We start from the raw sequence: 11033 nt of genomic DNA, 5'->3' as shown, positions 1-11033 counted from the left end.
GCTGGCAGCCGCAACTTCCCGTCTGCGCCCCGCTCCGTCCCGCGGCTACCCGAGAGGCAGGCGGGAGACTCCCGGCGCGACCAATAGGAGGGCCGCAAGTGGACCGGTCCGCCCGCAGGGGGGAGACGGAGACTTCCGGGTGGGCTCTCCCTGCGGAACTCTGGGAGCTAAAGTCCAACCTCCCCTGCCCAAGAAACAAATGGACTGGTCCCAGGCAAGCTGGAGGGCGGTAGTATTACTTTTTAGATTGTCCAAAGAGCACCAGGCGTCGGGCGGCCGCGTGGCCTAATGGATAAGGCGTCTGACTTCGGATCAGAAGATTGCAGGTTCGAGTCCTGCCGCGGTCGCAGTGGGTGTACTAACAATTTTTGGTTAATTCTTCGCCTCCTTGGGAACGTAGCACCGGGACAACCTGAAATGTTGTCGCCTGTTTCCACCACACACTGAAAACTGGGAACGCCCCGACCTTCGGAAGTAACTGCGCCCTCCCACCCGTCCCTGTGACGTTGCTCGCCTACGCCTCCCAGGAGGGGGGACACCTTTCTAAAATGCACCACCCGCGGGTACCCTCACGCAGGTGTAGGAGAGCGGAGAGCGCGGGGCATCCTTTGCGGAAATCCCAGTTTACAGTCGACTGATTCGCCGGAATGACAGGGCTTCTCAACTGAAAGGAAGGTGCTTCCGTCGCCAGCCCCGCGCTTTCCGTCTTCATCCTGGGCCATCCTGATGGGTAAAAGTGCTCCCTTATCGTGGAACCCGAATCTGCCCATCGGTCACAAGTGCCTGCGGCTCCCTGCGGGCTGGGGAGCCTTCCAGCCTTTGCGGTCTCTGGCCGCGGTGTCCACCTCCTCTTGCTCCTGCGGCCGCGACAGCTCTGCTTTCGATGCTCCTTCGTCCGTGGTGGAGACTGTAAAGTACCTGGCGGAATAAGACCCACGTGAATAACAAGAGCCTGAGCCCCAGCTGCGCGGATTTGAGATCGAGAGAGATACGAGGTCAACCTGAGCTCACAGAGCTGATTAGGGACAAAATTCAGGCCTCGCTGAAAGTCGGTCTCCGCCTTCCAGCCGGTGCACGTGCCAGGACACCATGAACTGATTGGACAAACCGATTGGGTGTTTTTCAGGGGTAGGGTGGGGAGATACCCAAGGAAACACACTCCTGGCCTGGTGGGGCCCCCCACCCCCTGTTGCCCCCAGAGAGGCAGCGAGAAGCCCAAGCCAAGGCTTGGGAAGGCAGCATTGAGCCTTGATTTTTCCACACATTTCCCCTTTTCTTTATGAAATATTTTTCACATACTGTTCTGGGTGCATTTCGTATACACACAAATGTTTGTTCTGTTTTTCTTTTGGCCAAAAAAAAAAAAAAAAATCAACTGAAAACCCACTATTTTATATAATCTGTTTGTTGTTGTTTCCGCTTAATCTTGTACTGTTAACATTTTTGCAAAATGCCAGGAGAGGACCTCTGCTTAAATCAGGGAGTCCCTGAGTGGGGGAAATACTTGGATGATTTCTGCTAGTCTCCTCCTGAAATTAGCTTCTCCTTCCCATGTGAGGTTAGGCGGCCAGCCACAGTAGTAGTAGCAATACCTGAGACTTTGTTCCCAAGAGTTGCAGATTTTTCAAACTATTGTTTACACTCATCTGTACATCAAAATAACAGTGTCCCAAGGCCCCTGCTAGATCCTGTCATTTAAATGAGTTAATAAAGAAGTGCATATTATCTACCTACCTACCTATTTATGTATTTATTGTTGAGAAAGAGCAGGCTGGGGGGGGGGGGGGGGGGGGGGGGGGGGAAGGGGGGGCAGCGAAAGACAAAGAGAGAGGGGGGGGAGAGAGAATCCCAAGCAGGCTCCACGCTCAGTGCAGAGCCTGTCACAGGGCTCAATCCCACCACCCTAGGATCATGACCTGAGCTGAAATCATGAGTTGGGATGCTCAACCAACCGAGCCACCCACCCGCCGTTAATTACCTATTGTAATATTTCATTATCTTTGGTTTCCTTTCCAATCCTCTATGTTTTATGCATTTTTTTTTCAACGTTTATTTATTTTTGGGACAGAGAGAGACAGAGCATGAACGGGGGAGGGGCAGAGAGAGAGGGAGACACAGAATCGGAAACAGGCTCCAGGCTCCGAGCCATCAGCCCAGAGCCCGACGCGGGGCTCAAACTCACGGACCGCCAGATCGTGACCTGGCTGAAGTCGGACGCTTAACCGACTGCGCCACCCAGGTGCCCCTACATTTAAAAACATTATTCTGGGGCGCCTGGGTGGCTCAGTCAGTTGAGCATGTGATTTCGCCTCAGGTCATGATCTCACTGTTAGTGAGTTCAAGCCCTGGATCAGGCTGTCAGTGCAGAGCCCCCTTCGGATCCTCTATACCCTCTCCTCTCTCTCTCTGCTCCTCCCCCCCCCCCACTTTCTTTCTCAAAAATAAACATTGTTTTTTTTTTTTAAAGAAAGATGGGAATGCAAGCTGGTGCAGCCACTCTGGAAAGAAGTATGGAGGTTCCTCAAAAAATTAAAAATAGAACTACCCTATGACCCAGCAATTGCCCTACTGGGTGTTTATCCAAGGGATACAGATGTGCTCTCTCAAAGGGACACATGCACCCCCATGTTTATAGCACCACTATCGACAATAGCCAAAGTATGGAAAGAGCCCAAATGTCCATCGAGGGATGAATGGATAAAGAAGATGTGGTATACACACACACACACACACACACACACAATGGAGTATTACTCAGCAGTCAAAAAGAATGAAATCTTGCCATTTGCAACTACGTGGGTGGAACTGGAGGGTATTATGCTAAGCGAAATTAGAGAAAGACAAGTGTCATATGACTTCACTCATATGAGGACTTTAAGAGACAAAACAGATGAACATAAGGGAAGGGAAACAAAAATAATATAAAAACAGGGAGGGGGACAAAAACATAAGAGATTCATAAATATGGAGAACAAACAGAGGGTTACTGGAGGGGGTGTGGGAGGAGGGATGGGCTAACAGGTAAGGGGCACTAAGGAATCTACTCTTGAAATCATTGTTGCCCTATATGCTAACGAACTTGGGTGTAAATTTTAAAAAATGAAAAAAAAAAGTTTAAAAATAAATAAATAAATAAATAAATAAATAAATAAATAAACAGCATTATTCTAAGAAGATGTCTATGGCACACAAAAAAGCTAAGAACCAGCCCCTGGCCTGAATGTCATTTCCACGGGATGCTATTGTTGGGTCTGTGTCGTATCCACTGGGAGAACAACCCTCCCTTTAGGTTCAGTGCCAGGAAATGTCCATCAAGATGCCTGCCCCTCTCACCAGGCTAGTTCAGGCCAGTCTGGTGCCCTCGTCCCAGAAGTAAAATCTTCGGCAGGGCCAAAATAGTTGACAGTGATTCCTGGTGAGGGAGGGTACAGGGAGGCATGAGCACTTCCTGCTGGGTTGCTCCATTTCCAGGCTTCTGAGCCCAGTTCCTCCTTCCTCTCTCCTTTTCTGGGAGCTCTGTCACATCCTTCTAGAAAAGTCCATCCTGCTGGTAATACCTGAAAAACCAGATACATTTCCCCACAATTTCCTGGATGTCTCTTCCCACATGGCAGAAGACCAAGTTCATTAGAAGCCCCTTCCTAATGAAAACACTGTGTACTTTCTTGCAAAGCATGAGCCTCATTGGAACAAACGCTGATTTTTGAAAAAATCTCCCCTTCCACTGCTGTAAAGTCCCACGAAGACCGACCTTGTGTCTCATTGTATGTCCTATTCCAGGGCCTGGCTGGAACTTAGTAGTAACAACCAGCACTGACTAGCTGCTGGGTCCTGTTTTAAAGGCTCATAACAGTCAACTAAATTAATCTTCGCCCTGACCCTAGGATAGAGGTTCTGTTACTTCCCCTTTTACTGTTGAGGAAACTGAGGCAACAAATGCAACAAAGGTAACAAACGTGAGGTTGACTCAATTATCCAAAAATCCCACGGTGAGTAGGGGGCCTGGATCAGAACCCAAGCATGAGATGTGTCCAAACCCACCAGGCCCTTCTGCAAGCCCACTGAACCCCCCAGAGGCAAGACAAGTTTGGAAAGAAAGCCCAACGCTGATCATTGGTTTGCTGCTGACTCACGCCAGAGTGACTGAAATTAGATCCCAGGTCACACTAATATCTGCCCCTCCCATACCTGTCAGAAAGCAGCATGCTTTTCAGGAGACTTCCTCCTTTGTGCTTGACCAACGGGACCCCCCTCCCTGGAAGGGAACTTCAAGGGGACCAGGCTAAGGAAAAGGGGGCGGTGTCTTTTAACTAAATTTTTTTTTTTTGCAGTTTGTTAGTTTCCTCATCTGTGAAATGGGGCACTTACAGCCCCAGCCCCACGGAGTTGCTGTGAGGGTGAAATTCGTTCTAGGTGCAAAGTGTTGAGAACGATGCCCGCCCCGAGTAATCGCTCAAAAAAAAAGTAAGATATGATTCTTCTGTGTCAGCGCCTCTGTAAAAGTTGTGCCAGGGCTGAACACCTCCAGGCCACTCGTCCCGGAAGTAACCAGACCTGCCTGACCCGGCTTCCGGAGGCAGAAGGCACCCATCGCTTCGGAGCTGTCTCTCGCAGAAACACGTGGAAACAGGAGGGCTCGTTTGGGGGCAGGTCGTGCCATGCTGGGTCTCCATCTACCACGGATGGGATCGAACTGGCGTATATGAAATCCGGGATGAGAATGATAGACTGTTTCCACAACAAGCTTCATAGTCCAGGGGGATACGTGGTTACATCAAACCTGTGTCGTTGAAGGGCAGGGAAAAAAAAAAAAAAAAAGAAATTGATGGAAAAGTAAACCATTGTTTTTGTGGATGAGAAGCTCCCTGACAGGAAGAGACTGTACCCCGTCCATGTTTGTGTCCTAGCATGGAACCTGGGACACAGAAGCAGGCATTTGTCATTCCCTACCGCCAGTGTCCCTCCCTGGCTCCTGGCCAAGGGCTGAGGTGCTCTGAGCCCCCGGAGCCGATCAGGCATTCCTCCAAAAAATGAACAGTATTTCCTCCATATCATCAAACAGCCGTGAATGATGACATCTCCAATTGGCAAGAATCTCTTTTTGCTTCAGTTAGTTTGGGTTGGATTTTCTGTCACTTGTGATGGAAAGAGCTCTCACTGATTAAGTGCTCGCTAAATATTTGCTGAACAAATGATTGAACTTTTTTTTTTTTAAGTCTTCAGCTAAATTTTGCTGAAGTAAATTTCCCAAGATGAGACGAGGCTATACATAAGACACTTAATTTGCAGCGTGCTCAGCAGTTTGCAAATCGTGATTCCACCTTACCTCCACCATTATTTACGATACCGGAGGTGTCTCTGACCCAGGGAAGGATCTTAAACAAAAACTGGATACATTTCTACCATAAATTGAAAACTCTCACGTCCTAATTATAATTATAATATATACAACTACATATTACTATATAATACATAATTGGTATATCAAATGCACCTTGAATATATCACACATTTTAATTTAACGTACAAAATTTCAAAATAATCTTCGCCCCTCCCCTGCTCGTGCTCTGTCTCTCTCTCGCTCAAAAATAAATAAACATTAAAAGAAATTTAAAATTTTGATGGTCTGGGCTGCCTGGGTGGCTCAGTTGCTTAAACATCTGACTCTTGATTTCGGCTCGGGTCATAATCTCACCGTTCATGGATTCAGGCCCTGCAGAGCCTGATTGAGATTCTCTCTCTCCCTCTCTCTCTGCCCCTTCCCTGCTTGTGCTCTCTCTCTTCCTCAAGACAAATAAATACACTTTAAAAAATAAAATAAAATAAAATAAAATAAAATAAAATAAAATGTTGATGTTAATCATCCTCAAGAATCTCAATCCACATGTGTATGTGACCAGAAAGACGAAAGATATTGAACTGCCTTCTCCGATACGCTCTTCCATGCTTACACATATTTTGGTTATGAAACAAGTGTCAGTTTCTGAAATTGACATTTCTACAAACTACTGGGGAAAAAAGTCCCCGTAGGGATGGACAGTTGCACACGAGGACCCACCCTGGGGGTGATGTTATCAGTGTAGGCTGTCCTTCCAGACAGCAGCACGGAAGCATCGGTTCTGAAAGGAGAAATATCCTTGGGCTCCAAGCCCCGGTCAGAGCCTTGTGGCCCGTTTTGCCAGCTGCAAAATCGTGAATCGCCTGTCCTTTAAATTCGATCCTAGCCAGGCCCAGCCTGGCGAGCAATGTCCTCTTTGGGATGAGCTCTGGACGGCCCGCAGAGATGGTAAATAGGTTTCTTGCCATTTGTTTGTCACAAAAGGTTTTCAGCTCTAAAACGTGGGCTTCCGGGTGCCTGGGTGGCTCAGTCGGTGAGGCATCCGACTTCAGCTCAGGTCATGATCTCATCGGCTCGGGTCGATGTGAGTTCAAGCCCGGCATCGCGCTCTCTGCTCTCAGCACAGATGTCCCCCTCTCTCTCTGCCCCTCCCGCCCTCTCTCAAAAATAAACAAACATTTAAACATATGCTGTAGGAGGAAAAGAAATGCATATTTCTTTTCTCTTGCAGAGACTTGTCTCTTGCAGAGACATTTCCTTTGTGGAGTACATTGAGCTAAACTCTAAGTACCAAGAAGTGTAGACATGGTCTTGCTCTCCGGTTAAAAGGGCACAGACCACACCCCATCCCAGGGACAAAAAAGGATTAAGTCATTCGTTCACATGGGAAAAAAATGAGAGCAAGACTCCAACAACAGGTGTTTACATGCAGGGAGGGGACCATCTCCAGCACCTGCATCCGGAAGGAAATAACTTGCATTTGGCATTTCACTGGCAGGGTTTCTGACAGGCAGAGATTCTGTCTCTTACCCTTCAGGAAAAATGATGGACAGTTTCGGTCATTGCAAAGTACCAATCAGTTTGGATTGGTCTGGTTATTTATTTATTCCTGCTTTGTTCCAGAAAGACCTTCGGGTGGCAGAAGTTAGTGGTGGCCACGTAATCATTACCATCTGAGCATAAAGCAGGGAAGCAGCAGAAGTTGGCATCTGGTGGGGTCAGCAGCCATGGGGTCTTGCCAGGAGGCTCACCGGCGCCTGTCACACCGCACTCCCCGGGGACCTGGCCATGCTTCCCTGGCCACAACTGGCTGGCCCCGGGCAGGTACTGAGCCAAGGCAGCCATGGACCAATCAGGCTTGAGAGAGACTGAATGTCAATGAACGGGGCTCAGCCAATAGGGGCGATCCAAACCTGATGGTTTCAGGAAGCCTGAGAAGGGACCATGGCCATTCTCATCTGTGAGGACAACATGCCCAGGGCCACCAGACACACTGCTGCCTCCACGCCAGCTCTCCCATATCACTCGGAGCACTGAACGGATGCAAAGTCCACAGTTCCAGGCAGGGCCATGACTATAGCAGATGTGGTCGCTTTGCTAGAGGGCCAAGTTCTAGAAATCGTCCTGGAGGCCCAGCTGAGAGCCCATCATCCAGCCCTTCCAAAGACTTGGATGTACCTTCCAAAGTACTTAATTTCCTGTACTGAGTCTCTTCCACATTACAATGTCTGGAACGGTCTCTGTTCTCGGAAACCAAACGTTGCTTGATGTGAGGACCCTCCTCTGGGCTCCCGCTGCACCCGTGGTGTGGATCCTACATGCCACGGTGGTTTCACTTTATCCTCCCCAACAGCCAAGGGCTCCATGAGGGCAGGGGCCACGTCCGGTTCCTCTTATACCCCAGCACCTAGCCCAGTGCCCACACAAAGGAGGTGCCCAACCCTTATGTGCTTTCTGAACCAATGACTCTGCCTAGTAAGAACAAAGTTTTTCACCTCCACTTCTGTTGTATCATTCGGATTTCAGAACCTGAACTAGGAAACAGTCTGGTTATTTCGGAAAGCAGCAGAGATGCGATATAGGGCTTTACCCACGTGAGTAAGGATGGTTGGGAGGGCTGCAGGGGTGCCCCAGCAGGTGACTTACTTCAAGGTCACACACCCCAGCTGTGATCTGGAGCCAGATTCCAGAGGAAAGGAGGCCGCCGTTGCTAAGGCTACCACTGTTGCTGCCACCACAGTGTGAAGCCCGTGACTGCAGGCTGTCACCCCAGTTGGGCTGTGACAACCGTCTTGTCAGCCAGAGCTTGCTGGTCTGTGCTAAGACCGCGGAAAGATGGCCCCTGCCTCTTTGGCCTCTCAAGTCTGTTCTGTGTGTCTCGCGGGCAGAATCTAAATCCCAACCAGCATCCTAGCTGCAGGGGCATCTGGGAAATGTAGTTCTTAGCCTTCTACCCCCTGTAATTCATGGGGGGAACAGAGAAGATGATGGGAATGGAGGCCAAGTTCCCACAGACAAGATCTAGCAGACACGCCTGGACTATCCCATTGGCATCTCTCCTGTGACATGTGTCGTCTTCTGCCTGGCCCAGGACCTGGGAGTCTCACATGGCAGTTTCTTCATTGCCTTGGACCTCCTGGGCCCGGCACCGGGTCTGAGGACAACAAGTGCTCCATTGATGTTTCTGGCCAAGTTCTGCATCCATTTCTGTGGGTTCCCGGGGATTAGGATCCAGGGCAGGGGCTGCCTGGCTGCCCTTAAAAAACTGCCCGCAAGCCACACCGGCCCCTTGCCCCTATTCCCAGAAACCAAGAGGCCAAAGGGAGGAGCTGCGGAGCACCAGGCCTGGGACCAGAACCCCCTCAACTCAGGGGCCGGCAGCATCTCGGAAAGCAGAGGGCACAGGCTGGCAGGAGAGCAGGCTGGGACCAGTCAGAGAGAGGAACCCGGGAAGCCTGCTGGTGAAGCCTGGTGGCTCCAGACAAGGGATATGCCCCGTGCATGGGGCCCTCGGCAAGGGGGCAGGAATCCACAGGAAGAGAAAACATGGGTGAGCTCTCTCTCTCTCTCTTTGGGATTGCAGAGAGGTTCTGTGACCCCCAGATGTAAGCAAAAGCCATTAAAGTGTGACTAGTGTCTGAGAGGCGGGGACATGAGGAGGAATGCGTCCCCATGCAAAGGTCAGAGAGGACAAAATGGCCCCCCAGACCTGCCACCGTGGGGACTCCTCGCCTCTCAACTCTAAATGGGTGGAATTTGGCTGTTCCGGTTCATCTTCACTCAGTGTGTCATGAGGGGGTCATTGTGCGTTGGGTCCCCTCAGTAACCCATACCTGGCGGAGTGCGGACCCGGCCCGCCCAGCCAAGGTTCTCTAGCCTGGGTCTGAAGGGCTATGCAAAGGCCCGGGGACAGGGATCTAAGATCCAGCAGGTGGGGGCAGAGAGGGGAGGGCCTGGCGGTAGCTGCCAACATCCTCTAGTTCTGGTCAGGAGTGGCAGAGGGTCACCAGGCCTCAGAACTCACCTGGGGCACACAGGGCCAGGGAGGGGAGGATGGGTCCACCAGGGAGCAAGGGCCCCCAAGGCTAGATCGGGGCAGCAAACGCTGGCTGTGGCCTCACCTCCACCCTGCAAGCCGTAGGAGGAGTGCCCAAAGCTCCATCCCTCCCCAGAAATGCAAGAAACTAACAGCATGATGCCTCCACGGAACAACGCAGAATTCTCACCTCAATTCTGTCGTAGCTTTTGAATTGTGAACTGTGAACTTCTTACCTATTCAGAAATATTAAACTAAACCTTTATTTAAAAAAGAAAAAAAGAGGGTGCCAGGGTGGTTTAGTCAGTTAAACACCCGATTTCAGCTCAGGTCACGATCTCACTGTCGGTGAGTTCGAGCCCCGCGTCTGGCTCCGTGCTGACAGCTCAGGGCCTGGAGCCTGCTTTGGATTCTGTGTCTCCCTCTCTCTCTGCCCCTCCCCTGCTGGTGCTCTGTCTCTCTCTGTCTCTCAAAAATAAAGAAACGTTTAAAAAAATTTTTTTAAAAGAAAAAAGAAAAAAGGGGCATCTGAGTGACTCAGCCAGTTAAGCAACCGACTCTTGACTTCAGCTCAGGTCATGATCCCAGTCGTGGGATCGAGCCCCGTGTTGGGCTCCACCCTGACAGTGTGGAGCCTGCATAAGATTCTCTCTCTCTCCCTCTACCCCCCACCCCTGTTCACATGCTCTCTCTCTCTCTCTCTCTCTCTCTCTCAAACAATTTTTTAAAATTTTAGGGGCGCCTGGGTGGCGCAGTCGGTTAAGCGTCCGACTTCAGCCAGGTCACGATCTCGCGGTCCGTGAGTTCGAGCCCCGCGTCGGGCTCTGGGCTGATGGCTCGGAGCCTGGAGCCTGTTTCCGATTCTGTGTCTCCCTCTCTCTCTGCCCCTCCCCCGTTCATGCTCTGTCTCTCTCTGTCCCAAAAATAAATAAACGTTGAAAAAAAAATTTATAAAAAAAAAAATAAATAAATAAAATAAAATTTTAATTCAAAAAAAGAAAAAGAAGGACCGTCATTTTCCCTCTCCACATACTACCTACTTCCATAGTTGATACACATTCAGGGGGTAGGGGCACTCAGGTCACTATGATTGCTCTGGCAGGCCTGTGTTACTGCCCCCACCCACCCCAGTATGCACCCCCTGCCTCCCACAGGGAGAAAGGAGACCCACCAGACTCTTGGCTTGGGGCTTTTTTAAGCCGCAGCTAGAAGAGAGAGGGTCAGGTCTCAAACGTGGGTGAGTATACAATTAAAGTCACCACAGCCGTGCACCTGTTAGTGTGGAGAAAGCTGATCTGATCCGCAGAAAGGAGAGAGAAGGGCTGGACAAGACCCCGGTGACATCAGGTTCCTGTCGTCCCTTCCTTTGCTGCAGTTTGACAACATGAGCCAATACATTCCCATCGTCTGCCAAAATTGGTTTGAATCAGGTTTCTGGTGCTTGTGGCCAAAAGAATTCTAAGTGACTGGCCTTCCCCTCTATAAGATAAAGGGGCTAATGGGTGGGTCTGTGCGGGGGCGGGAGGGGGGTAAAGCCTTTGCCCCACCCCTACCCAGTGCCCTGGGCTGAACTGGGGTCCGGCCTGGCTGTGACGGCCTCAGGATCAGAGGGACCTCAATACAGACCACTCCTCTCAGTGTCAGGCCGAACAGCTCAAT

General features: G+C 50.4%; 1 non-coding gene across 1 annotated transcript; it reads left to right on the top strand.

Moving 5' to 3' along the window:
- The first annotated feature begins 274 nt into the window (after positions 1 to 274).
- TRNAR-UCG lies at positions 275 to 347 on the top strand. Its single transcript has one exon. It is a non-coding gene; the product is annotated as a tRNA-Arg (tRNA).
- The last annotated feature ends 10686 nt before the right edge of the window (positions 348 to 11033 follow it).

The sequence above is a fragment of the Felis catus genome, chromosome B3 (genome assembly GCF_018350175.1).
Source record: "Felis catus isolate Fca126 chromosome B3, F.catus_Fca126_mat1.0, whole genome shotgun sequence".
NCBI classification, from domain to species: Eukaryota; Metazoa; Chordata; class Mammalia; order Carnivora; family Felidae; genus Felis; species Felis catus.
Note: the sequence above shows the minus strand (reverse complement) of the source record. Positions and strands in the feature narration are given on the sequence as shown.